The sequence below is a fragment of the Lithobates pipiens genome, unplaced genomic scaffold (genome assembly GCF_037356315.1).
Source record: "Lithobates pipiens isolate NorthernLeopardFrog02 unplaced genomic scaffold, aLitPip1_a1.2 Scaffold_10, whole genome shotgun sequence".
NCBI classification, from domain to species: Eukaryota; Metazoa; Chordata; class Amphibia; order Anura; family Ranidae; genus Lithobates; species Lithobates pipiens.
This window is the reverse complement of record NW_027507686.1, coordinates 66,766,310-66,791,910: the sequence shown is the minus strand read 5'-3', so window position 1 is coordinate 66,791,910 and position 25,601 is coordinate 66,766,310.

Below are 25,601 nucleotides of genomic sequence, written 5' to 3'. Positions count from 1 at the left end.
TTTCAGTGAGCGGGGGGTGGGCAGAAGCAGAGAGCCAAAGACTCACCAACTCTCTGTTCAGGGAGCTCTGAGAACTGAGTGATCAGCTATTGATTACTCGTTTCCCAGCCTTAGAGCGGGCAGATGCAGCATCTACCTAGATAAGTATAATTCATAACAAAAATTCCCATACTTCTCTTGTAATTACCTGACATCTCCTCTTTCCTGTTATCTGTCCCACATGACAATTAGGCCTTAACATACATATGCATCCATGCCCAGTGTGATGTATGGGGATACTTGGTGTTCTGTGCGTCCCTGTGCAGGCAGTCCTGTCAAAGTCAATTGGGACCCAGCATGTCTGCATGGACATAGTCGAATGTCAAAATCTGACCTGCAGACAGAAAGGGATTCAGGTATCTGAACACAGAGTGTCTGCATTCGGATGTGTGCACTCGCTTCTATAGGTGAAGCTCTCTGGTGGATGCAGAATCAGATGCAGAAAAAAGTGGCACAGCATACAGGATCAGGACCTGTCTCAGCGCCTGTCTGAATGAGCCTTTAGGGCAGGTGTGTCCAAACTTTTTCAAAGAGGGCCAGATTTGATGTGAAAATGCGTGAGGGCCGACCATTTTGCCTGACATTTTTTGAACAATTAAAATTTGGTCTAAGTGTGTTCATCCAAGCAGTAATACACTGCCCAACAAGAATTCTCTTGCTTTTGTGGCTATGTGTGGTGAAGAGATGAGCTTGGGCATGTTATTTGGATATGCCGTATTAATCTGCGTATAACACGCACCTTTACTTTAAAAGGGAAGTTTCAGGAAAAAAAAACCTTACATTTTAAAGAAAAAACTGTGAAGCAAAATAAGGGTCAGTGCCCATGAATGCAGCCCAATCAGTGCCCAGCTGCAGCCTCACGAGTACCTTGAAAGCTGACTCACCTTTGCCATGAATGCAACACCCCAATTGACATGAATGCTGCAGCCCCACCTTTGCCATGAATGCAGACTCACCGTTGCCATGAATGCAGACTCACCGTTGCCATGAATGCAGCCCCACCATTGCCACGAATGCAGCCTCACCATTGCCACGAATGCAGCCTCACCATTGCCACAAATGCAGCACCCCAATTGACATGAATGCTACAGCCCCACCTTTGTTATGAATGAAGCCTCACTATTACCATGAATGCAGCCTCACCATTGCCATGAATGCAGTATAACAAATTGCCATGAATGCAGCCTCACCATTGCCATGAATGCAGCCTCACCATTGCCATGAATGCAGCCTCACAAATTGTCATGAATGCATCACCCCCATTGCCAGGAATGCAGCACCCCTATTGCCAGGAATGTAGCAACCCCTTTTCCATGAATGCAGAACCCTCGTTGCCATGAATGCAACACCCTCATTGATATGAATGCAGAATTACAATTGACATGAATGCAGACTCACCATTGGCATCAGTGCAGCCTGATCCATGCCCATCTGCAGCCTCCGAGGGGATAGGGAGGTAGGGATGGGGCAGGACGAGCGCCAACCCATTGCATACAGGAGAATCTGTTTTCTCAGAGGTCTCTTTAATACAAAGTCCCACCTCCTATGATGGACAGAACAATCGTACAGGGGCCACCGTGTAAACAGGAAATTCTCACTGTATGTACGGCACTCGTCCCGCCCCGACCCTGCCCCCCCCCCCCCCCCCCCGCAAGGCAGCCCAGCATATATATCTTTTGTGGCCCCCGGCTCTCTGGGATTGATTGAGGGCCACAAAAGATACACATGTCCAAATTACCAGGTGGGCTGTTCAAAACGGTAAGGCGGGCCACAATTGGCCCATGGGCTGGACTTTGGACATGCCGACCTTTGGGGAATCTATCAAAACTAGAGCAGACAGAATTTGGAATAGCTGTGCATGGCAATCAATCAGCTCATAGCTTTAATTTGTAAAGCTGAAGAAGCTGAAGATAGAAGCTGATTGGTTGCCAAGCGCAGCTGTTCCAGATTGCACAAAGTGCGCTGTGCTCTCTTACTGGCATGTCAGTAGGGGAAAGAGGAGAAAGGAGGAGGGAGTCCAAATTCTTACCTACCTCGCTGCAGAGAAGTCTGACGGAAGTGGGGAAAAAAACAGGTACCTGTTCCCCCCTCCCCAAAAAAGATGCCAAATGTGGCACTAGAGGGTGGGAGGAATCAGATAAGAGGTAGTTCCACTTTTGGCTGGAACGCCGCTTTAAATTGTGCTTTAAATCGCTTTAGTTGGGTCTTTAGCCTTTAAAGGGAACATACCTCCTTTAATTGTGAATGGGACCTTAGACTTTAAATGGAGAGCTGTCATTGCGGACTTGTTTTTTAAATTTACAGATTCCACATCTGTCAAACGTATCCTCGCTTTACCCATTAAAGTCACTGACCTTAAATAACTATGTAGGTTTGAGGTTGTGATTTTACTGACTGGATACTTATTCCAAGTCAGTGAATTGGAGATGCGCGGTATGTGGATACATCAGCAATGGTAGCGCTTTTTTTTTTTTTGCCCTTGACAGAGTCCCAATAATATCATGTACTGTACACATTAACCAGTTGCCGACCGCCGCACGCCGATGTACGTCGGTACAATGGCACGGGCAGGCATAAGGACATACATGTACGTCCCTTGCCTCCCGCGGGTCGGGGGCCCGATCGGGCCCCCGCCCGGTGCCTGCGGCGGTCGGTATTCGTACGGGAGCGATCCCGGACGAGGGGACGGCCATTCATTCATGGCCACCCCCTCGCGATCGCTCCCGACGAATAGAAATCCCCGGTGACATCACTTCCTCTCCTGTAATGTAAACACAGGAGAGGAAGTGATGTATTCTCTCCTCCGTGTCGGTATTTTTCGTTCCGACACGGAGGAGAGCGGATCAGTAAGTTGCACCAACACTCACACACACAGTAGAACATGCCAGGCACACTCACACCCCCCCTTTACCCCCCGATCACCCCCCCAATTACCCCTGCCCCCCAGTCACAGTGACACCAATGTCATTTTTTTTTTTTTTTTTTGCATTGGTGTCATTTGTGACTGTAATAACTGTTAGGGCAGTTAGAGTTAGCCCCCTTTAGTTCTAATGTACCCCCCTAACCCCCCCAATAAAGGTTTAACCCCGTGATCACCCCCCGTCGCCAGTGTCACTAAGGCTGGGTTCACATTGCAGCGGTTTATGAGAACGAATGTGATTCGCACCGCACTGCAGTGCAAATCACATCCGATCTCTGTGCGATTCGAGTTCAGCCATTCGCCGCACCCGCCACACCCGCCGCACCCGCCGCAAATTCGCACGGGACCCTTTTTTTGGCCCGCAGCAGAATCGGATCGCATGGGTGTTCACACCATGCGATCCGAGTTTGCAGATCGCACTGCGATATGCGAACTGATCTGGGGGTGTCAGTAACATTTCACTGACACTCCCAGCAGTTCGCATAGGGCAGTGTGAACTGCCGCCGGGAGGCATGCGATGCGGGAACCCGCCGCGGATTCGCGGCGTTTCCGCATCGCTCCAGTGTGAACCCAGCCTAATAAGCGATCATTTTTCTGATCGCCGTATTAGTGTCACAGGTGACGCTAGTTAGGCAGGTAGGTATTTAGGTTCGCCGCAGCTTTTTATAGCGCCAGGGACCCCCATATACTACCGCATAAAGCCCCCTGATTGCCCCCTAGTTAACCCTTTCACCAGTGATCACCATATAACTGTTACAGGTGACGCTGGTTGGTTAGTTATTTTTTTATAGTTTCAGGGCACCCGCCATTTATTACCTAATAAAGGTTTAACCCCCTGATCACCCGGCGGGTGTCATTTGTGACTAATAACTGTTAGGGCAGTTAGGGTTAGCCCCCTTTAGTTCTAAGGTACCCCCCTAACCCCCCCAATAAAGGTTTAACCCCGTGATCACCCCCCGTCGCCAGTGTCACTAAGGCTGGGTTCACATTGCAGTGGTTTATGAGAACGGATGTGATTCGCACCGCACTGCAGTGCAAATCACATCCGATCTCTGTGCGATTCGAGTTCAGCCATTCGCCGCACCCGCCGCACCCGCCGCAAATTCGCACGGGACCCTTTTTTTGGCCCGCAGCAGAATCGGATCGCATGGGTGTTCACACCATGCGATCCGAGTTTGCAGATCGCACTGCGATATGCGAACTGATCTGGGGGTGTCAGTAACATTTCACTGACACTCCCAGCAGTTCGCATAGGGCAGTGTGAACTGCCGCCGGGAGGCATGCGATGCGGGAACCCGCCGCGCATTCGTGGCGTTCCCGCATCGCTCCAGTGTGAACCCAGCCTAATAAGCGATCGTTTTTCTGATCGCTGTATTAGTGTCACAGGTGACGCTAGTTAGGCAGGTAGGTATTTAGGTTCGCTGCAGCTTTTTATAGCGCCAGGGACCCCCATATACTACCGCATAAAGCCCCCTGATTGCCCCCTAGTTAACCCTTTCACCAGTGATCACCATATAACTGTTACAGGTGACGCTGGTTGGTTAGTTATTTTTTTATAGTTTCAGGGCACCCGCCATTTATTACCTAGTCTCACTAGTGTACCCCTAAATTTAGGGGTGTCTACTTTCCAAAATGGGGTCATTTGGGGGGGGTTTGTGCCATCTTGGCATTTTATGGCCTTCAAAACTGTAACGCCCTTAGAAAGCCTGAAGGCGGTGCTTGGTTTTCGGGGCCCCGTACGCGGCTAGGCTCCCAAAAAGTCCCACATATGTGGTATCCCCATACTCAGGAGAAGCAGCAGAATTTATTTTGGGGTGTCATTTCACATATGCCCATGGCATGCGTGAGCAATATATCATTTAGTGACAACTTTGTGAAAAAAAAAAAAAAAAAGTTTGTAATTTTCCCGCAACTTGTGGCAAAATATAAAATATTCCATGGACTCAACATGCCTCTCAGCAAATAGCTTGGGGTGTCTACTTTCTAAAATGGGGTCATTTGTGGGGGTTTTGTGCCATCTTGGCATTTTATGGCCTTCAAAACTGTAATAGGTAGTGAGGAGTGAAATCAAAAAATTACGCCCTTAGAAAGCCTGAAGGCGGTGCTTGGTTTTCGGGGCCCCGTACGCGGCTAGGCTCCCAAAAAGTCCCACATATGTGGTATCCCCGTACTCAGGAGAAGCAGCAGAATTTATTTTGGGGTGTCATTTCACATATGCCCATGGCATGCATGAGCAATATATCATTTAGTGACAACTTTGTTAAAAAAAAAAAAAAAAGTTTGTAATTTTCCCGCAACTTGTGGCAAAATATAAAATATTCCATGAACTCAACATGCCTCTCAGCAAATAGCTTGGGGTGTCTACTTTCTAAAATGGGGTCATTTGTGGGGGTTTTGTGCCATCTTGGCATTTTATGGCCTTCAAAACTGTAATAGGTAGTGAGAAGTGAACTCAAAAATTTACGCCCTTAGAAAGCCTGAAGGCGGTGCTTGGTTTTCGGGGCCCCGTACGCGGCTAGGCTCCCAAAAAGTCCCACATATGTGGTATCCCCATACTCAGGAGAAGCAGCAGAATTTATTTTGGGGTGTCATTTCACATACGCCCATAGCATGTGTGAGCAATATATCATTTAGTGACAACTTTGTGTAAAAAAAAATAAAAAATTTTTTTTTTGTCATTATTCAATCGCTTGAGGCAAAAAAATAAAATATTCAATGGGCTCAACATGCCTCTTATCAATTTCCTTAGGGGGTCTACTTTCCAAAATGGGGTCATTTGGGGGGGTTTTGTACTGCCCTGCCATTTTAGCACCTCAAGAAATGAGATAGGCAGTCGTAAACTAAAAGCTGCGTAAATTCCAGAAAACGTACCTTAGTTTGTAGATGTGACAACTTTTGCGCAAACCAATAAATATACAATTATTGACTTTTTTTTTACCAAAGACATGTGGCTGAATACATTTTGGCCTAAATGTATGACTAAAATTGAGTTTATTGGATTTTTCTAATAACAAAAAGTAGAAAATATCATTTTTTTTCAAAATTTGCGGTCTTTTTACGTTTATATCGCAAAAAATAAAAATCGCAGAGGCAATCAAATACCATCAAAAGAAAGCTCTATTTGTGGGAAGAAAAGGACGCAAATTTTGTTTGGGTACAACATTGCATGACCGCGCAATTACCAGTTAAAGCAGCGCAGTGCCAAAGTGTAAAAAGACCTCTGGTCATTTACCAGCAAAATGGTCCGGTCTGAAAGTGGTTAAAGTCCCACGCAGTATAACAAATCCTTTGTTATGAAAACCTCCTCCAGCTAATACAAAATGATTTTGTTGGTGCGGATAATTAGACAGGAAGGAATAAGTGTTCTTGAATCAGGATCAGAGCACAACACTCTGGGCCATTGCTACCCCTGGTGTTATAACACAATGAATGAGAAACCATAATACTTATTAGTAGGAGCAATGTAATGGTGAAATAAATGGCACTGAGAACAAATACGTAGATGTAATAAACCCAATTACTAATGCCTCATACATTTTATCAAGTCAGATGAACTGAGAATGAGACAAATTCTACTCTTGCATACTTCCCAACTTTTTGAGATGGGAATGAGGGACACCTACCAGCAAAAGCATGCAGGCATAGGACACACCCTTTGCCACGCCCCCTTAAAGGAGAATTGTACAAAAAAAAAAACAAGATTGGTTAAACCCACAAGTGCTTTTTTAACACTACTATTCATTTATATGGGCTTTTGGAATTTACAAATGCAGCAATTTAGAAATAAGATGAAAGGTTTACACTGGAAAACACTTTTTGAAAGATAAAAAGTGCATTTTATATACATCTATATAGAGAAGACCAAAATGAGGGACACATTAGAGGGAAAGAGAGACAGAGGGACATTGCTCCAAATCAGGGACAGACCCTTGAAATCAGGGACAGTTGGGAGCTATGCTCTTGCAGTGGGCCCTGGACTAGGGTCCCCCCTCCCCCCCACACACACACGCTACAAGGGATGAATACTCGTTTTGTCTAGGGGTGCAAGCTTAAGGTGTATTAGGTAGGCTCCAATGCTGCTCTTATGCTCTGGGCTTTGAGCGGTTACTCACCCTCACAGCATTATTATGTGCAGTGTTATTAAAGAAGAAGAATAGGAATAAAAAGACTCAAAGCCCAGGAGTGCTCCTCTAGCGTGCATTAAAGTGCCAGGCTGTTGAGTGGGTGGGCAAAGCTGGCTTCGGCTCTCAGCTGTGCGCTGAGAGCCAGAGTCAGCTGTCCATCAGGCAGCTTGGTTGACCCCGACAATAAGGTTGGCATCTTTCCAGAAACTGATGTCATGCTGATAGCGGGCAATACCTGAATCTGGGTCATAGGAGAAAGAATTAATAGTCCATGTGAAAGCTGGAGTGTGACCACGACTCAAAACTGCTTAGAGATAATGCTGCATGGGTAGATATTAGTTTCCTTCCCGAAGTTGAGCTTTAAATCTAAAGCTTTAATAAAATAAAATAATACCTAGTGATCTTGCCATGCCCTCATACTTTTTTTTTTATAAGGGAGACAAATTTGGGTCCCTGTATCCCAGTTGTGCACCGCCCCCAAACTGCCTTGCCCATTGAAATGAATGGGCAGCGCTGCCGAAGCGCCTAAAAGGCTCTTTGGCAGGACCACAACACAAAAGGCAACATAAAAGGCTCTTTTAACCCCTTGTTAATCCCTTCTTTGGCATTAAAAGTGCCCCGCTCCTGCCCGCAAAGCAGCTCTGCAGCGCCGCTAAAATGGGGTGGTCTAGTTGTGAAAGGCGTGTTAGAAACACCTCCCAAAAAAGACATTTAGCCCCTTGATCAACCCTGTAGTCAACCCCTTCCCTGTCAGTGTCATTTATACAGGGATCGGTGGATTTTTTTTAGCACTGATCACTGTATTGGTGTCACTGGTTCCCAAAAAGTGTCACTTAGGGTCAGATTTGTTCGCCGCAATGCCGCAGTCCCGCTAAAAATCGCAGATCACCGCCATTGCCAGTAAAAACAATTAAAAAAGTGAAAAGTCCTTAAATTCATCCCCTATTTTGTAGACGTTATAACTTTTGCGCAAACCAATCAACATGCGCTTATTGGGATTTTTTTACCAAAAATATATAGCAGAATACATGTTGGCCTAAACTGATGAAGAATTTTGTTCTTTTACATTTTTCTTGGATATGTACTATAGCAAAAAGTAAAAAATATAGTTTTATTTTTTCAAAATTGTCAGTCTTTTTTTGTTTATAGCGCAAAAAATAAAGACCACAGAGGTGATCAAATACCACCAAAAGAATGCTCTATTTGTGGGGAAAAAGGACACCAATTTTATTTGGGTACATCGTTGCATGACCGCGCAATTGTCAGTTAAAGCGATGCAGTGCCGTAGCGCAAAAAATTGCCTGGCCAGGAAGTGGGTAAAGCCTTTCGTGACTGAAGTGGTTAAAGATTCATGCCATTGCTCATTGCACAGGCATGTTCCAATTGTTTTCACCATCAATATGCTGTTTCAAAGCAACGATGTGCAACTGGAACCTGTGCTTGTAAATAAAGAGTGGACATAAAGAGGCCTGAGGAAATCAGCAGCATTGTGATGCAAGAAAGGACACATTTTACTGTGATGCAATATGGTGAATAGCTCCCAGAAAAGTCAAGATCACTCCTATTTAAAGGAGAAGTATAGTCAAAGCTTGTTTGGCTGTACTTTTCCTATAGATCACAGGAGTGCAATTAGTTTTGCACTCCTGTGGCACATTTTAAGACTGAAGTCCGTTCTCTGCTGACGTCACCAATGTCAGTCCAGGCACCGTGTCATCCCGACCATGGAGTTGGGATCCACCTTGTGCCTGGAGCAGTGGAGTCCCTGGGGTTGGTGTCACCTGGAAGCCGGGGAAGAAAAGGATCTGTTTCAAATGCGGAGGAGTGGGACACTACAGACGAGTATGTCCAAGTTCGATAGAATCTGAAGTAGAACAACAAAAGCCGACAGAAAACTTCAGAGGGCCCCAGTAAAGGAGTCAACTGGGCGCCCTATCAAAGCAGTCAACTCCAAATTCACTCCAACACACCAGATCCCTGCAACTACGGCTAAGTCAACAAAGAAGAAAACGTTTCATGGAAGCCAAGTGTGAAGGTGCAAGCCACCAAGCAGGCCAAGAATACCCATTGCTGTGGGTTTCCTCCCAAATTAATGGGACCATCCCCAATTGTCCCTATCCAGGTAGAAGGGATATACACAAGAGCCCTGTTGGATACTGGAACCCAAGTGACTTTGCTCTACAGGGACCTTTATGAGAAATATCTCAAACACCTGCCACTACAGAAGCTGGAGGAACTGGAGATATGGGGGCTAGGGACCCAGAACTTCCCATATGACGGTTACCTACCCATCAAGCTCACCTTCGACCCAAGTATGGCAGGAGAGGCGAAAACCTTTGACACCTTGGCCGTAGTATGTGCTCGCCCTCCAATGGCTGAAAGAAGTTCCCTAATGATTGGAACCAACACTGACCTGGTCAGAAGACTACTCATGCCGCTTGTACAGAGGAAGAGTATCCCTTCCGCAAGTGTGCACCCCATGCTAACGCAGGTGTACCAGGATCTTGTGCAAGAGCAGAAAGCCCCACCAGAAGGAGTGGGAAACATCTGGCGCCTGGACAAGAGTGAAAGGCTGATACAACCAGGTAAGGTAGTCTGCCTGAGAGCTTCCATCAAGCTGAATTGGAAACAGCCTGGTCCCTTCATTCTCCTTGAGACAGACGGACAGAAGGAACATAAAGGTCTGGAGGTTATCCCCGAAGTGTTGTCAACAAAGGCTCTGAAGAGAATCTCAGTCAGTGTCCGCAACATGACGGCCTTGCCCATGAAGTTGCCTGGGAGAGTGTTGTTGGGACAAGTCAGTCAAGCAACTCCAGTCTCACCATGTGGTATCATAGAAAATCAAGACGGAGATATTCCGCCTGCTTGGATGGAGAGAGCCAAGACCCAGCTTCTGAGATGGAGAACTGCTTTTTCTAAAAGTGAGCTTGATGTGGGTCTGGCAAAGAGTGCGAAGCACAAAATTCGATTGGAGGAAGACAAACCCTTCTGGGAGAGAGTCAGACGGATTCCACTGGGAGACCTTGAAGACCTGCGAGAACAGCTGGCTGAGCTGAAGAGAACAGGGATTATCACAGAGTCCCAGAGTCCATATGCCTCCCCAATAGTGGTAGTGAGGAAGAAGAATGGGTCATTACGGCTGTGTATTGACTACAGGACACTGAACAGAAGGACCATTCCCGACCAGTACACCACACATCGAATAGAGGATGCCTTACAGAGCTTGTCAGGGGCGAAGTGGTTCAGCGTGCTGGATCTTAAAAGCGGATATTACCAGATCCCCATGTGTCCCGAAGATAGGGAGAAGACCACTTTCATTACCCCTGTGGAATTCTTCAAATTCAGTTGGATGCCACAAGGTCTGTCTGGGGCCCCAGCAACCTTCCAGAGATTGATGGAGAAGACTGTGGGTGACATGAACTTGATTGAGATGCTGGTGTATCTGGATAATGTCATAGTGTTTGGCCAAACACTAGAAGAGCATGAAGAGTGCCTGGAGAAGGTTTTGAAGAGACTTCACAATGAAGGCTTGAAGCTCTCAATGAAAAAATGCAAATTTTACCAACCCTCAGTAAACTACTTAGGGCACATTGTGTCTGAAGAAGGAGTGGCAACAGATCCCAAGAAGCTAGAGGCTGTCACTTCTTGGCCAAAACCCCCAAATATGACTGAGCTAAGATCATTCCTGGGTTTCTGTTCATATTACAGGAGGTTCGTAGAAGGGTTTGCGAAGATGGCCCACCCACTCACCGAGCTCCTGAAGTACCAGGAGGAGGCTGGTGCAGACTCAAAAAACCATGGAAGATCAAAAGAGGGACCCAGGAAGAAGGAGTCTATGCAAGACCAGTGGACTCCGCAGTGCGAAGAAGCCTTCAGACAGCTAAAATTGAGCCTTAGCACTGCTCCAGGCTTGGCCTATGCAGACCCCGCCAAACCCTACAAAATGCACTGGATGCCAGCCGAGACGGGCTGGGCAGAATGCTTTACCAAGAATACGATGGGCATCTGAGGCCCATTGCCTATGTGAACAGAAGTCTAATCCCTGCTGAGAGGAACTACCCTACTGACAAACTGGAATTCCTGGCCTTGAAGTGGGCTGTGGTGGACAAGCTAAAAGATTACCTGTATGGAGCGGAGTTCGTGGTAAAGACGGACAACAACCCCCTCACATATTTTCTCACCACTGCAAAATTGAACGCTACCGGTCACAGGTGGTTGGCTGCCCTCTCAGCATTTACCTTCAGCCTGAAGTACAGACCTGGAATTGGTAACCGAGATGCAGACGCTTTGTCGAGAAGGCCTCACTGTTCCCAGGACCACTCAGAAGAATGGACCTAACTTACCCCTGAAAGAGCCTAGAGAGCAAAGGGCCGATGGATCTGGTCTGCATAGACTTCCTATGTTTGAAATCTGACCTGAATGGACAGGGGAACATCTTAGTGGTCCCAGATCACTTCACCCTCTATGCTCAGGCGTTTTCTACTAAAGATCCACAAGCAGCCACAGTAGCAAAGACTCTCATGGAGAAGTTCTTCGTCCATTATGGCCTACCTCAACGGATCCATTAAGACCAGGGAAGAGACTTTGAGAGCACCCTGATAAAAAGGCTGTTGGATCTACTAGGCATCCAGAAGTCTATAAATACTCCCTATCACCCACAAGGGGACCCTCAACCGGAGAGGTTTAATAGAACCCTCCTCAACATGTTGGGGACCTTGAATTCTGAACAAAAAACAACCATTGGAGCAAGCACATCACTGCTCTGGTACATGCTTACAACAGCACCAAGAGTGATGCTACAGGATATTCACCCTACAGGCTAATGTTTGGACGTGAAGCCAGACTGCCGATCAACTTAGCCTTCGGAACCTATATGGATGGGTTGCGGAGAAGTTTGAAGATTGCCTATGAACAGGCCCAAGCAACATCAGACGTCAGAGTAAGTAGGAACAAAAGGAATTTCGACCTGAGGGTAAGAATTCAGGACCTACAACCTGGTGACCAAGTCGTACTAAGAAATCTGGGCATCCCAGGCAAACATAAGTTGGCTTACCGCTGGAGGTCACAGCCATAGGTTGTATGTATGAAACTTCGAGGGCTCCCAGTATATGAGATCAGGCCGGAAGGGAACACTGGGCCAGTAAAGACCTTGCATCAAAACCACCTTCTACCTCTCACAGAAGCAGTCAGGATAAACTCAGAGTAACTCAGCAACTAGGTCTCAGCCTGAACCCTCAGCAACTGAGGATGAAGAGGGAGAAGAAATGGAGATAAGTTGGCTGTGGCCATCCGAAACATCAGAAACTGAAGTTGATGCCTCACCCCAGACAAGAGGAGGAGACAATGGGATTCTTAGGCCTGAAACCCCTGAGTTCGTACCTCAAGACAGATCAGCAGAAAGTTCAGAAGAGTCTCAAACCTCTATGTTAGAAACAGATTTTGAGCATTCCCCTGCTGGTGCTGAAATTGGAATACAGGACACAGATTTGAGTGAACAGGAGAATGAGGAAATCGGAGAAGATGTCAGCCTACCTGAGACACCAAAAAAACAGAGAGCCAATAGAGTGATTCACCACCCAAAGAGACTGACGTATGATACATTTGGCGAATGTTCTGAAGCGACTCAAATTACCAACAAGAGAAATCCCGAAGTACCTGGTCCCTCTACTGCTGATTCAGTAAGGGACAACCCCAGCTCACCCCTTCACAGTTCTGTACCAGACACTATAATGTCAGCTGTGAGTGCACAGGACAGCTCCCCATCACATGACAAATGGTGGGAAGCTCCTCTGTCTGTGTTATGTGATCGCATAGAGACAAAAATACAGGATAGAGCCAAGATTTTGAATATGTTTGGGGACCAAAGAGTCAAAGCAGGGGGGTATGTAACGCTGATATTTTTGCCTACTAATGCTTTAATATGTAAACCTATGGACAGTATAATAACTTAGTATGTTGCGCCATCTAGCGGCCAAAAACAGGAAATGGACTTGGATTATTTTTCTTTTCTAAAGGCACTGAACAAGGGACAGGAAGTGACTATTGTTTACTCTTTATTTTGACCTACCTACCCAGAATGCCAGGTGACCTACCCATGATCACCCTGTACTGAACTGCATGCTGGGTAGGCTATAAAAGGACATGCATGGCCATTTTCTTCTCTTTCTGGATGCATGGCCTGCCTGTAAGGACCTGTGAGGAGGTATCCAGAGAGCACAGCCTACAGCCACTGCAGAGCGGAACAAATACAGACTTTGCCATTCAGCTGATCGCTGGAGAGACTGAGTGACCGGATCAGGAGGGATCCAGAGATACCTGTCGGAGCCATCAGAGGGACCCAGTCCATCTTGCAGAGCAGATTGGTGTGCCGTAACCGGCCAGCTAGAAGCAAGACAGAGTGCACCGGAGCTGAGCTGTACTTTCTTCAGATCCAGTTTGGTGAGAGGGCTGTTGCCCACAGTTTATTATGCACTTGCACACACTTAGACTTCTACACAGTTTTGCTGGGACCTCTAGTCCCACGGAGGAAGATCTAATAAAGCCTACCCTTTGCCACACTTTAACACTTTGTTGTGCTAGAGGCAATTACAAGTGGATTACCTCACAAGAACAGTTTCAGCATTCCCTTCAAGTTAACCCTTACTACTTCACTGTTGGATTATAAATTGTTACAAACACTAATAGCTAGCAGAAGAAAGAAGATCAAAGACTGCATCGAGTATTGCAAGGCCTTGCACCTTTATTAAAGTAGGGGGAGCTCCCTTGTAGTTGTGTTGTGTCATACTTATCTACTGTCTAAACCTTTTGTACTGTCATGTTATGTTGATGTGACAGTGCAACTGCTGTAATTATCACTCCAAACATAACCATAGTAAAGCTACGTTTTGGGTTAAATACTTTGGTGTGAAGTCTTGTTCCTTTTCCAGCAGGTGGAACCATTGGATGCTCAGGTAATAACAAAGGTATACTGTTATACTGTTATTATATTGTATTTTGTGGGGTTATATATATATGAATATATATATATATATATATATATATATATGTGTGTGTGTGTGTGTGTGTGTGTGTATATATATATAGGTCACCCAAAGCACCTTGTCCCCATGTTGATGGGGACAAAGTGCTTTGGGGGACCCATATATATATATACACACACACACACACACACACATATACATATGTGGGGGACGGCAAATTTACACTGTTATACAAGCTGTACACTACTTTATATTGTAGCAAAGTGTAATTTCTTCAGTGTTGTCACTTGAAAAGATAAAATAAAATATTTACAAAAATGTGAGGGGTGTACTCACTTTTGTGAGATACTGTATATATCAAATACACTACCACTAACTAACCTGCCTGCCTAATCTAGCTCAAACTGTCTCTGTGCACACACTATATACGGCCGCTATGTAAGCAGCCTTATATAGTGTGGAGCGTGGACTTGGTCCCCCTGATCCATGACTGGCCAAAAGCACTCTGCCTTTGGCCAATTATAGCTCTCTCGGCAGAGGGAGCAGGTCAGGTGCATGCTTTGGCCAATCATCATACAGCAATGCACTGTGATCTCACGTGCATTATGGGGCATTCCACGGCGCTCAAATTTCCAGTGAGCGCCCCATAATCTTCACTATTCAGCAAACGGGCGAACACCTGATGTTTCGAATCTAACTTAAGCAAGCTCATCCCTATTTCAGAGCAGAAAGAAAAATAAGGGCTTCAAGTTTAGAGAGTCTACCGTTCTCCAGGAATTTACCACAGCTGACGTTTGTGTCATCTGCCCAGCTTCCAAAAAAAGGCGATCTGCTCCCCCGTGGTGAACCAGCAGAAGCCCCCGAGCCCAGTCAGGGCCAGGGGAGACACAAGGGGGGCCAGAGAGTTTAAATAATTAAGTTGATCCCAAACTTTAAGAGCCTGGAACGTTAAAGGTGAGGTGGCATCTGACAGATTCTGTGCTCGTCCGTCAGTCACGGTGCGTATGCCGGGTTCGTTCCTGCTAAACATTTTTCCAGGGAATCCCAGAGCCTAGACCGGGTATGGAAGCACCAATTGAAAATCTGCTGGAGAACAATAATATGTATTTGATTTTACGGGATGAGGAACACTATTGAGGCCAAAGTGCAAAAACCACCAAGATTTTCAAATTATTTTATTCTGTGGACAGATCCACTATCTTCACAACTAATGTATACTGAACTCAGATTGATGGGATTCCATGATGATAGAGCCAGACATTCAACTTCTAGAAAGCCTGGATCTCCGTATACAATGGACCTCTGTGTAACTCAGCTACTATTTTACCAAACTAAAGCTACTTCAAACAACCATAGCATTGAGAGTCACACGTGTAACCCACATCATAGAGATAAAGCCTGTTCTTTGTCAGACTCAGTCTATAGGGAATAATGGTATAATATGAAAACCACCCTGAAGCCACAGACAAGTCATAGTGCAGTCAGTGAATAGTGGGGGGAGGGGTGGGGGGTGATAGGGGTGAGAACTTATGTGAACAAAAATGTTGTTTTGGGAATGTTAGGGGGGATTGGGGAGGAATGGGGTGGTATGACATAAAGGACATGGAAACGGGATTACAAATACAGACATGAAACTGTCATAGTTGGAAGTGGAGAGAACAAATATACTGTATATGTTGTAAAGCCTAAAGTACAGGGTTGGAAGGGGCGGGGGGGGGGGGGGCGGGTTCTTGTGGCCAGGGAATAACAGGATGGGACAGACAAGAATGGGAAGGATACAATGACAGTGAAGATGTGTCTTCTACAGGAACACAGCAAGCAGGGGGAATAGACGGAGGGGGGGGGGGGGGGGGGTTCATGAAGCTTAGCTGAGGCTATAGAAGAGAGATAAAAGGAGATAAAAGGAGACATCACCTGAATGACAGGCGGAGGGAGGAGAGGAACAAAGAATTACACTGGAACTAATTAGACACGTTAAAGTCAAGCAAGATCATACTCATGTGACTTGTCTGGGCTTCATCAATATTGCGAAAAACAGTTTATCCCAAAACAAAGGGGCAGTTCATACATTGGGGCTTAACCCATTCATGACCAGAGGACATTGAAATGTAGATGCCCTGACCAAATTCAGCATGCATTGGTTAAAGTCATTGCAAACACCAAACATGAAATATGAAGAAAGCATATCCCTCTATAGCAGAGGTTGAGATCTACCTGGGCTACATGTAGGGTATTAAATATCCCCAGCAGGAGGGGGGGTGTGGGGGGGGGGGGTTGGGGGCATTGGCGTTGCCCTTAAAAAAATGATTACAAAATAAAGTATTCAATAAATAGTCTTCTGCCCCACTTCAAATCCCCCCCCCCCCCCCCACACCACAGTAGTATCCTCTGCCATCCCCTCATTCACAGCTGTGTCCTCTGCCTTCTTTCACATACCCCCCCTTTTTATTATACCTTGACCCCCCCACTGTAGTTTCTTCTGCCCCCTGCCCCCGCACACACACATGGTAGTGTTCTCTGACCCTCCCACACATGGCAGTGTCTTCTGACCCCCCAATAGTTGTCTCCTGTGCCCCTCAAAGCAGTGTCCTCTGCCCCCTCCCCCCATTGTAGTGCCCTCTGCCACCCCCTCCATTGTAGTGCCCCCCATAGCAGTGTCCTCTGCAGCACCCTACTCCCCATAATAGTTCTCCTCTGCCCCTCCCCCCGTAGTGCCCTTGTCACCCCATAGCAATGTCCTCTGCACCAGACACCCCCAGTAGTGTCCTCTGCCCTCCCCTAATAGCAGTTTCCTATGCAACTCCCCCCCGCCCCCTCCCCCCCACTCCGCACCACAGTACTCTCCTCTCCTCTCCCTTGCCCTCCCTGCATAGCACTATCCTCTGCTTCTTCTACCCCAGTAGTGTCCTCTTTCCCTCTATAGCTGTTTCCCCTGTTGCTCCCAACACACAGCTGTAGGTACATAACTCTCTCCTGCGATACAATGCTTGTACATGACAGAGTAGTTGAGAGGCTGCACGTGCTGGATGGAGGGCAGGACCGGGAGCAGCTTTAGTTAACTTTTTATGTTAACAAACTAATGATTGGTTGGTAGGACTGCCTAGCAACCAATCATCTGCTAGTTAACTTGCAACGTTAACTAAAGCAGCTCCTGGTCCTGCCCTCCATCCAGCACAGCTTTGCCTCTTGCTCCTCTCTGCTAGTGAAGGAAGAGCAATGCTGGCGGAGCCTGGGGGAAGCATTGGCACAGCCCTAATCGAGATCTTCCTGCGATGAAAAGGTATCTCGCGATCGATGGGTTGCCGACCTTGGCTCTATAGTGTGTATTTGTCTTGATTGAAAGCACTAAAGCCTAGTACACATGGGCCGAATGCCAGGCGACATTTGGCCCACGTGCATGTCAGTGGTGGGTGGTGCTCAATATTTTTGGGAGTGAGGCGGCAAAACAACGCTACCCCCACGCGAGAGACAGGCGGGAAGGTGGCAATCTCTGCACTCCCATCCCCAGATGGATGGGAAGACGGCAATCCATCAAACCCACCCCCGCGGGATATGGACACAAAGGCGGGCGACAGAGGCCTTCTTAACTTTAGCTGACAGATGACCGGGATCTTGCTCCTTGCTCCGGGGCCATTGCTTCTCCTCCCGGCCAAACAGGAAGTGGGTTCTGAGACTCCCTGGCCAATCAGGTCTCAGGGACCCGCTTCCTGATTGGCTGGGAGGACAAAAAGGAAGACAACAGCGAATATTAATTAATCAGTGCACTGCGCCCAAAGCCCACCCTTTTTTGAAGCCAATTGGAGCCTCAGGCTCTAATCATGTGTTTAAAAAAAAATAAATCATGTTGAAATCCATGTAGATTAGGGGTCGGGCACATGGATTAGTGGGCAGCACCCCTGCGCCCCATATGGATGGGCCGTCACTGGTCAGACAGAAGCCGGCCATTTTGAGCATCCGACCCGCTCCTGATTATCGCTCTCAGCCAGTGGCTGGGAGCACAGGCATCCCCTGTCATAACACAACAGTTCAGTGGGGCAGATGGCTGTACTAACGTCAGATCGTTAGCACAGTGGCTCAGACCGGCTTAAGTGTAGTTTCTGTCTGCTGTGTCTTCCTCTGCTATCAGATAAAATCGATTAGCATCAATAACTACTGACAAGTTTTCCTGACACCAAGAGAAAAAAGGTAACAGAGGAAGGATGTCCATCTGATTGACAGCCTTAGCTTTGTTCCTGTGTGAAGGGAATCAGCTCTCAGAGCTCTCTACACTCTACAGAGTATAATTTCAGCTCTATGTCCCCTTTTTCCGACAGCTCTGAAAAACGTTATAAATTCTGGAGTTCTGTGCAGTATGATTTCAGCCCATTCAGTTTGAATGGACTGAAATTGCACTGCACCAAAAGTAGTACATGCATTACTTTTGAAAATGCACTGCAACCTGATCGCATGGTACTTTTGTGCCATGTGATCTGGTGCAATCCAGTGCAGGCAAACGAAGTGCATCTGCAACCTGCATTTGTGGTGTCATTAACCTGACACCCGCTGCAGATAGTAAGGGTTATATGATTAGAATGCGATGCCAGAAACTGGCACAAGAACGTAGGTCTCCCAAAAAAAAAATTGGGCTAACTTTATTGTTTCGTTTTTTTTAATTCATTCATTTTAATTCATTTTTTTCAATTCATTGAAGTATATTTTTTCCTAAAAAAATTGCTTTTGAAAGACTGCTGCGCAAATACAGTGTGACATAAAATATTGCAACGAATTCCATTTTATTCTCTAGGGTCTTTGCTAAAAAATATATATAATGTTTAGGGGTACTACGTAATTTTCAAGAAAAAATACTGATTTTACCTTGTAAGCAACAAGTGTCAAAAAAAGGTTTAGTGTTTAAGTGGTTAAACCGACTTCATTTACAGATGGAAGTTCATTCCTTTGATCTAATGCCGCGTACACGCGATCAAAATTTTGGCCAGCAAAAGACCGATGAGAGCTTTTCATCGGAAAATGCGACCGTGTGTATGCTCTATCGGAATTTAGCTGGCCGAATTCCCGTCAGCAAAAATTTGAGAGCACGTTCTCAATTTTTCCGACGGATTGGCTTGCATACACACAGTCGCACAAAAGTTCTCTGAACTTTCGTCCGTCAAGAACGCTGTGACGTACAACTCTGCGATGAGCCGAGAAAATGACGTTCGATGCTTCCGAGCATGCGTCAAATTGTTTCCGAGCATGCGTAAGAATTTTGCGAGTTGGAATTGCTACAGACGAACGGAATTTCCAATTGGAACTTTTTCCGGGAGGAAAAATAGAGAATCTGCTCTCAATCTTTTGCGGAAATTCCGCCAGCAAAAATCCAATGGAGCATGCACACGGTCAGAATTTCCGATCAAAAGCTCACATCGGCCTTTTACTGGCAGAATTTTTGATTGTGTGTATGGGGCATAAGGCTAGGTTCACACTGCTGGAATATAATTTTGATTTGACTTTCAGTGCGATTATGTAGTGCTACTTGGAAGCAACTTTGATTAGGTTTGTATATTCTACGGAGCCAAAATTCACAGTGGAATCACACCAAATAGTGCAGGAACCTTTTCCAAAATTGCTCTGTGCTGCCTTGCATTGATGTAAATGGACACCATTGAAAACAATGTGATGTCTCTTCTCATGCGATTCTCTGTGACTCGAGTCACATCTTAAATAGCACTAATGTGAACCAGGCCTTAGGCCACCTAACTGTTTTTACATTCCTCTAGTGGTGAGAACTCTTCAATTTCGTAGAAATTGCCATTACAAAGGGAGAGAGGAGAATGACTTCCACTAGCTCTTTTGCTGAATCTCTTTGTCTCAAGTAAGGAGGACCAATGCTGAGATTATAAAATAATTTACATTATTACTTTATTTCTCACTATTCTTCACTATAGGCTAGCAATGTGAGTGGGCCAATCAGGGTCCTCATTGCACGTGATGATGTTGGCCGAGGAGCAGCCACATGACTGGGGAAGAGGAGCTGTTTCACCGGAGTGGTCATCCAACCCAGAGCCTACAGGGAAGAAGCCTGCAGGACAGAGAAATGAGTTAAACTAAAATCTTTAATACATGCCCCCTGCACTAAACAAATTTTAGACCCTTACTATATAGGGAGGGCGATGAGAAATATCAAGAAGAGAAGAAAAGATTGATCGCACACTTGAATCCAAAAGATGCTGTAGAAATTTCTAGATTGTCATGAGCCAGACAAAATTGCAGTGATGATCAGTTGACGTGTTTCACACAAAAATAACCAATGCAATGAGCAGTGGTGCCCCCCGCAAATCCATGCGCCCGGACCCTAATTTACATGCAGGGCACCGGACACATGGATTCCAATGTTTTTTTTTTTTTAAAAGCACGTGATTAAAACTGGAGGCTCTAATTGGCTTCAAAAAAGGGTGGGCTCGGGGCGCTGAGCACTGTGCCCCAAGCCCACCCAGTTTGTGTGACAATAGCACGCTGCACCCGGAGCCCACCCAGTTGTGTGACAATAGCACGCTGTGCCCCGAGCCCACCCAGTTGTGTGACAATAGTGAATTAATATTCGCTATTGTCTTCCATAATTCTCCTCCCAGCCAATCCCAGCTCAGGAAGTGGGTCCTGAGACCCGATTGGCTGAGAGGAGGAGCGATCCTATTGGCAGAGGAGCAGGAGGGAGGAGACGCAGGGGAAGCCAAGCCACCGTGAAGCCAAGTAAGGAGGAGATGCAAGGTGAAGTTGCCGCGTGGAGGAAGCCCCCGACTTAAATGGGGTAAGTGCGCTGGGAGGCACCCAAACATTTTCAGCCTTGAATACATATAAAGCTGTCAGAAGCACTCAGACTGGAATGACGGGAGGTAAAATGTATCTGAATTTAGCAATGGAGAAAAAAAATGCAGGGTAATGCATAAAGCAATAAATTCAAAGAGAGCAAGTTCCCACATTGGCACTTATAGCGGCATTATACCCAAAACCAAAAATGGAATATATTGCAGCTCACTAATCATTACATGTAGTGGCTGCATTTGTTTTATGTTTTCAGGCTTTTTCAACTCTATTTTCACTTGATTATCTGGCCAGTACCACACCTCCTGTATTAGAGAGACACAACTCTGGAGGAATGAGAACAGGAGGCACAGCAAACAGCAGCACTGTAAGTCTGGGTCATAGGGGAGTGTTAAGGCCCATACACACAATCTAACTTTTTGACAACAAACATGCAAATTAGCTGTTTTAAGGCTTTCATCTGACTTTTGTTGGCTGTGCGAACGGACAAACTTTCCAGCAACAAAAGTCCGATGGAGAAAAAGTCCGAACGTGTGTACAGAAAACCATCGGACTTTTGTACAAAGTACAAACACGCATGCTCAGAACCGACGCAAAAGATCAGACAACAATACAGAAGTTGACCAAAGGTGGCGGTAAAGAGCAGAAAAAACACGTGATTTGGTGAAAGTTGGCTGAAAAAGTCCTGCTGTGTGTATGCTTAACAAGTTCACAGCCGACGCCCTTTATACAAAAATCCACGGGAAGGTTTGTACAAAGTCCGATCGTGTGTATGAGGCTTTAGATGTACTAGCAGATTTAGATACACAAACAAATTAAAGCCAAACTCCAGCTCACACTGCAGTTAGACAAGCAAACTGTTTTCTTTTTTCTTATGGGATAAAGGTTTTATATGAATAAATAATAGCTGATCACTGTAAGCAGCCCTGTCAGTGGTAAATGGTTTGTCTCAACCCTCTAAATGGCCACATTTGCAGGAGAGCTTGTTCTGTTGAAAAACAACAGACTTCCTGGCTGGATCACCAGATATAAGGGAAAAAAAGGTTAAAAAAAAGAAAATGAATACAACCATCACATCTAAGAATTGGTCAGCTGCATTATAATAAATGTTTGCTTTTGGGTTTATTACCGCTTTAATTGTGGTGTGTTGTGCAATTATCTGATATAATGCTTGTTTGGATGTGTTGCCCTGCAAGTCATATGCAAGTCAATTATGTGGGATTCTTTGGGAACATAACACATTTGAAAATGCACTAAGTGTGTTACCACATTGCATGTCGCTGCATACATTTTACCGTGAACAAATCCTGAAGATGTGAATCAAACTGATTATGTAAAAGAAGAGAGTTTGTCATTACCCTCATTATTATCACCCAGGGATAAGATATTTTCAAGAAGATTAAAAATATTAAAAGATAAAAAGACTAATTTAAACAGGTTAAAAGATAAAAGGTCCCCAGTGCTAAAGAAAAAAAAAGGGTATAGAGCTTCAAAACTTAGAACTTATTTTATTCAGGTGTACAGCTTTGGACCTTCTGATGGTTGCCATTTGTACCCATATCCATCCGTTTAGTATGTCAGTGCTGCTGATCTCCTCCAGGCTTTTTACACTTACTTCGTGTCTACATATACTAGCACCAGCATTGGCTGCAAATCATTACTCTGGACTGGTTTACTGATAGTGACAACAGTATGGCTGCATATGACAGGGTGCCAATGCAGGGACACCTCTGGAAGACAGGTTGTCACATAATAACAGTAAATGCCCTCACGGCAGGATTTCCAGGTATTATTTTGAAGTGTATGTATAGCCAAAACTATTTTAACTTAGTAGGAAAGGGTCAAACCCCATTAGGATATTTTTTTTTTCTGTCTGTGTCCCACTGGGAAGGTTTCCTTTCACTGTCTCTTCTGAAAATGCAACAGGAAATCTGATGTGAATTTATAGTGTGTAAAGCGCTGTGTAGATTAGCAGCGATTTTTAACCACCTCAGCTCCGGAAGATTTTCATGACCAGGCCATTTTTTTGCTATTGCGCTAATTTAACTGGTAACTGCGCTGTCATGCAACACTGTACCCAAATGAAATGTATATCATTTTTTTCACACGAATTGAGCTTTCTTTTGGTGTTTTTTGATAACCACTAAGTTTTTTTTTTATATATATACTTTTGTGATTTATACAAAAGACTAAAAATTAAAAAAAAACAAAAAAAAAACAAAATATAAAACAATTACTTTTACTCTCTGCTATAAAACAATATAAACATCCAATAAAATAAAATCAAATGTCTTCATAAATTTAGGCTAAAATGTATTCTGCTACATGTTTAGTAAAAAGAAAATCCCAATAAGTGTATATTGATTGGTTTGTGTGAAAGTTCAAAGCATCTTCAAACTATGGTTCATATACTGGAATTTTTATTATTACTTTTTTTATACTACTAACGACTTAATTGCGGTGGACAATCTGACACTGAGTGTCAATTGATTAACTTCCACTGACATCACAAGTGACACCAATACAGTGATCAGTGCTAATACTATATACCAGTGGTCACTAAATTGTGGACTGGGGTCCAGAACCGGACCCAGTGACAGTCCTGTCCAGACCAAGGCTGTGCCACTGCCACAGCTGGGTGTCCTCTCCCGGGCTTCCCACCCAGCCACCAATGTCATCCTCCCAGCTTGGGCAGCTCTCCCTCCTCAGTCCCGATCTGCAGCTCCTCCTGCTCGCTGTGAGGATGACCAGGCTGTAGGGAGAGGACACCCCAGGACATAGCTCCCAACTGTCCCTGATTTCGAGGGACTGTCCCTGATTTGGACCAATGTCCCTCTTTCCTCCTCATTTGTCCCTCATTTTGGTGTGATCTATAAAGTTGTATATAAAATGTACTTTTTATCTTTCAAAAAGTGTTTCCCAGTGCTAAACCTGCTAAACCTTTCATCCAAATTCTAAATGGCTGCATTTGTAAATTTTAAAAGCCACTATAAAGGAATAGTAGTGGTAAAAAAAGTCCTTGTGGATTTCATTTACAGTTTTTGGTTAATTTTCCTTAAGGGGGTGTGGCAGGGGGCGTGTCCTATGCCTACATATGTTTCATAGATTCCCATCTCAAAATATTGGCAGGTGTGCCCCAGGATAATTAGTGCCTCTGCCCTGCAAAAGGTACCCTAGGACTGTGTAGGGGAGGCTTGCATTAAAAGGGGCACTGTGTTGTGTTAAGAGTTGCTGTGTGGTGTAAAGAAGGTGCAAAGGAGCACTGCACGGTGCAAGGGGGCACTGTAATGAAGGGGAATTGAGGACACTGTGGGACTGCTTTAAAGAGGGGACTACGATGTGAAAGGTACGATGATGTACGGAGGAGGGGGGGGCGTGATCTGTTATAGCTCTAACGAGATTCGGACCCTTGCCGAAAGGACATTTTGCTGACTGGACCTCCATAAAATTTGAATTCAAGACCCCTGCTATATACTATCACTGTACTAATGACACTAGCTGCTGGGAAGGGGTTAACACCTGGGGTTATAAAGGGGATTAAATGTGTGCCTAATAGAGCTGCAACTAACGATTAATTTGTCTGTCGACTAATCTATCGATTATTTTTTCGATTAGTCAACGACTATCCGATTATTTTTTTATTTTTTTATTTTTATGAATCTAGTGTTTTTTTTTGATTAGCTAATTAATCCTTTGGATAACCTTGAGAGTATTGTATTGCAGAGTATTGTATTGCATTGCAGAGTATTGCAATGCATTGGCGGGCAGAGTATTGTATTGTATTGGCGGGCAGAGTTTTGGCGGGCAGAGTATTGTATTGTATTGGCTGGCAGAGTATTGGCGGGCAGAGTATTGTATTGTATTGGCTGGCAGAGTATTGTATTGTATTGGCGGGCAGAGTATTGTATTGTATTGGCTGGCAGAGTATTGTATTGTATTGGCTGGCAGAGTATTGGTGGGCAGAGTATTGTATTGGCTGGCAGAGTATTGGCGGGCAGAGTATTGTATTGTATTGGCTGGCAGAGTATTGGCGGGCAGAGTATTGTATTGGCTGGCAGAGTATTGGCGGGCAGAGTATTGTACTGTATTGGCTGGCAGAGTATTGGTGGGCAGAGTATTGTATTGTATTGGCTGGCAGAGTATTGGCGGGCAGAGTATTGTACTGTATTGTCTGGCAGAGTATTGGCGGGCAGAGTGTTGTATTGTATTGGCTGGCAGAGTATTGGCGGGCAGAGTATTGTATTGTATTGCAGCAGAGTATTGTTTTGCAGCAGAGTATTGTTTTGCAGCAGAGTATTGTATTGCATTGCAGAGTATTGTATTGCATTGCAGAGTATTGCAATGCATTGGCGGGCAAAGTATTGTATTGTATTGGCGGGCATAGTATTGGCGGGCAGAGTATTGTATTGTATTGGCTGGCAGAGTATTGGCGGGCAGAGTATTGTATTGTATTGGCGGGCAGAGTATTGTATTGTATTGGCTGGCAGAGTATTGTATTGTATTGGCTGGCAGAGTATTGGTGGGCAGAGTACTGTATTGGCTGGCAGAGTATTGGCGGGCAGAGTATTGTATTGGCAGGCAGAGTATTGTACTGTATTGGCTGGCAGAGTATTGGCGTGCAGAGTATTGTATTGTATTGGCTGGCAGAGTATTGGCGCGCAGAGTATTGTATTGGCTGGCAGAGTATTGGCGTGCAGAGTATTGTATTGTATTGGCTGGCAGAGTATTGGCGGGCAGAGTATT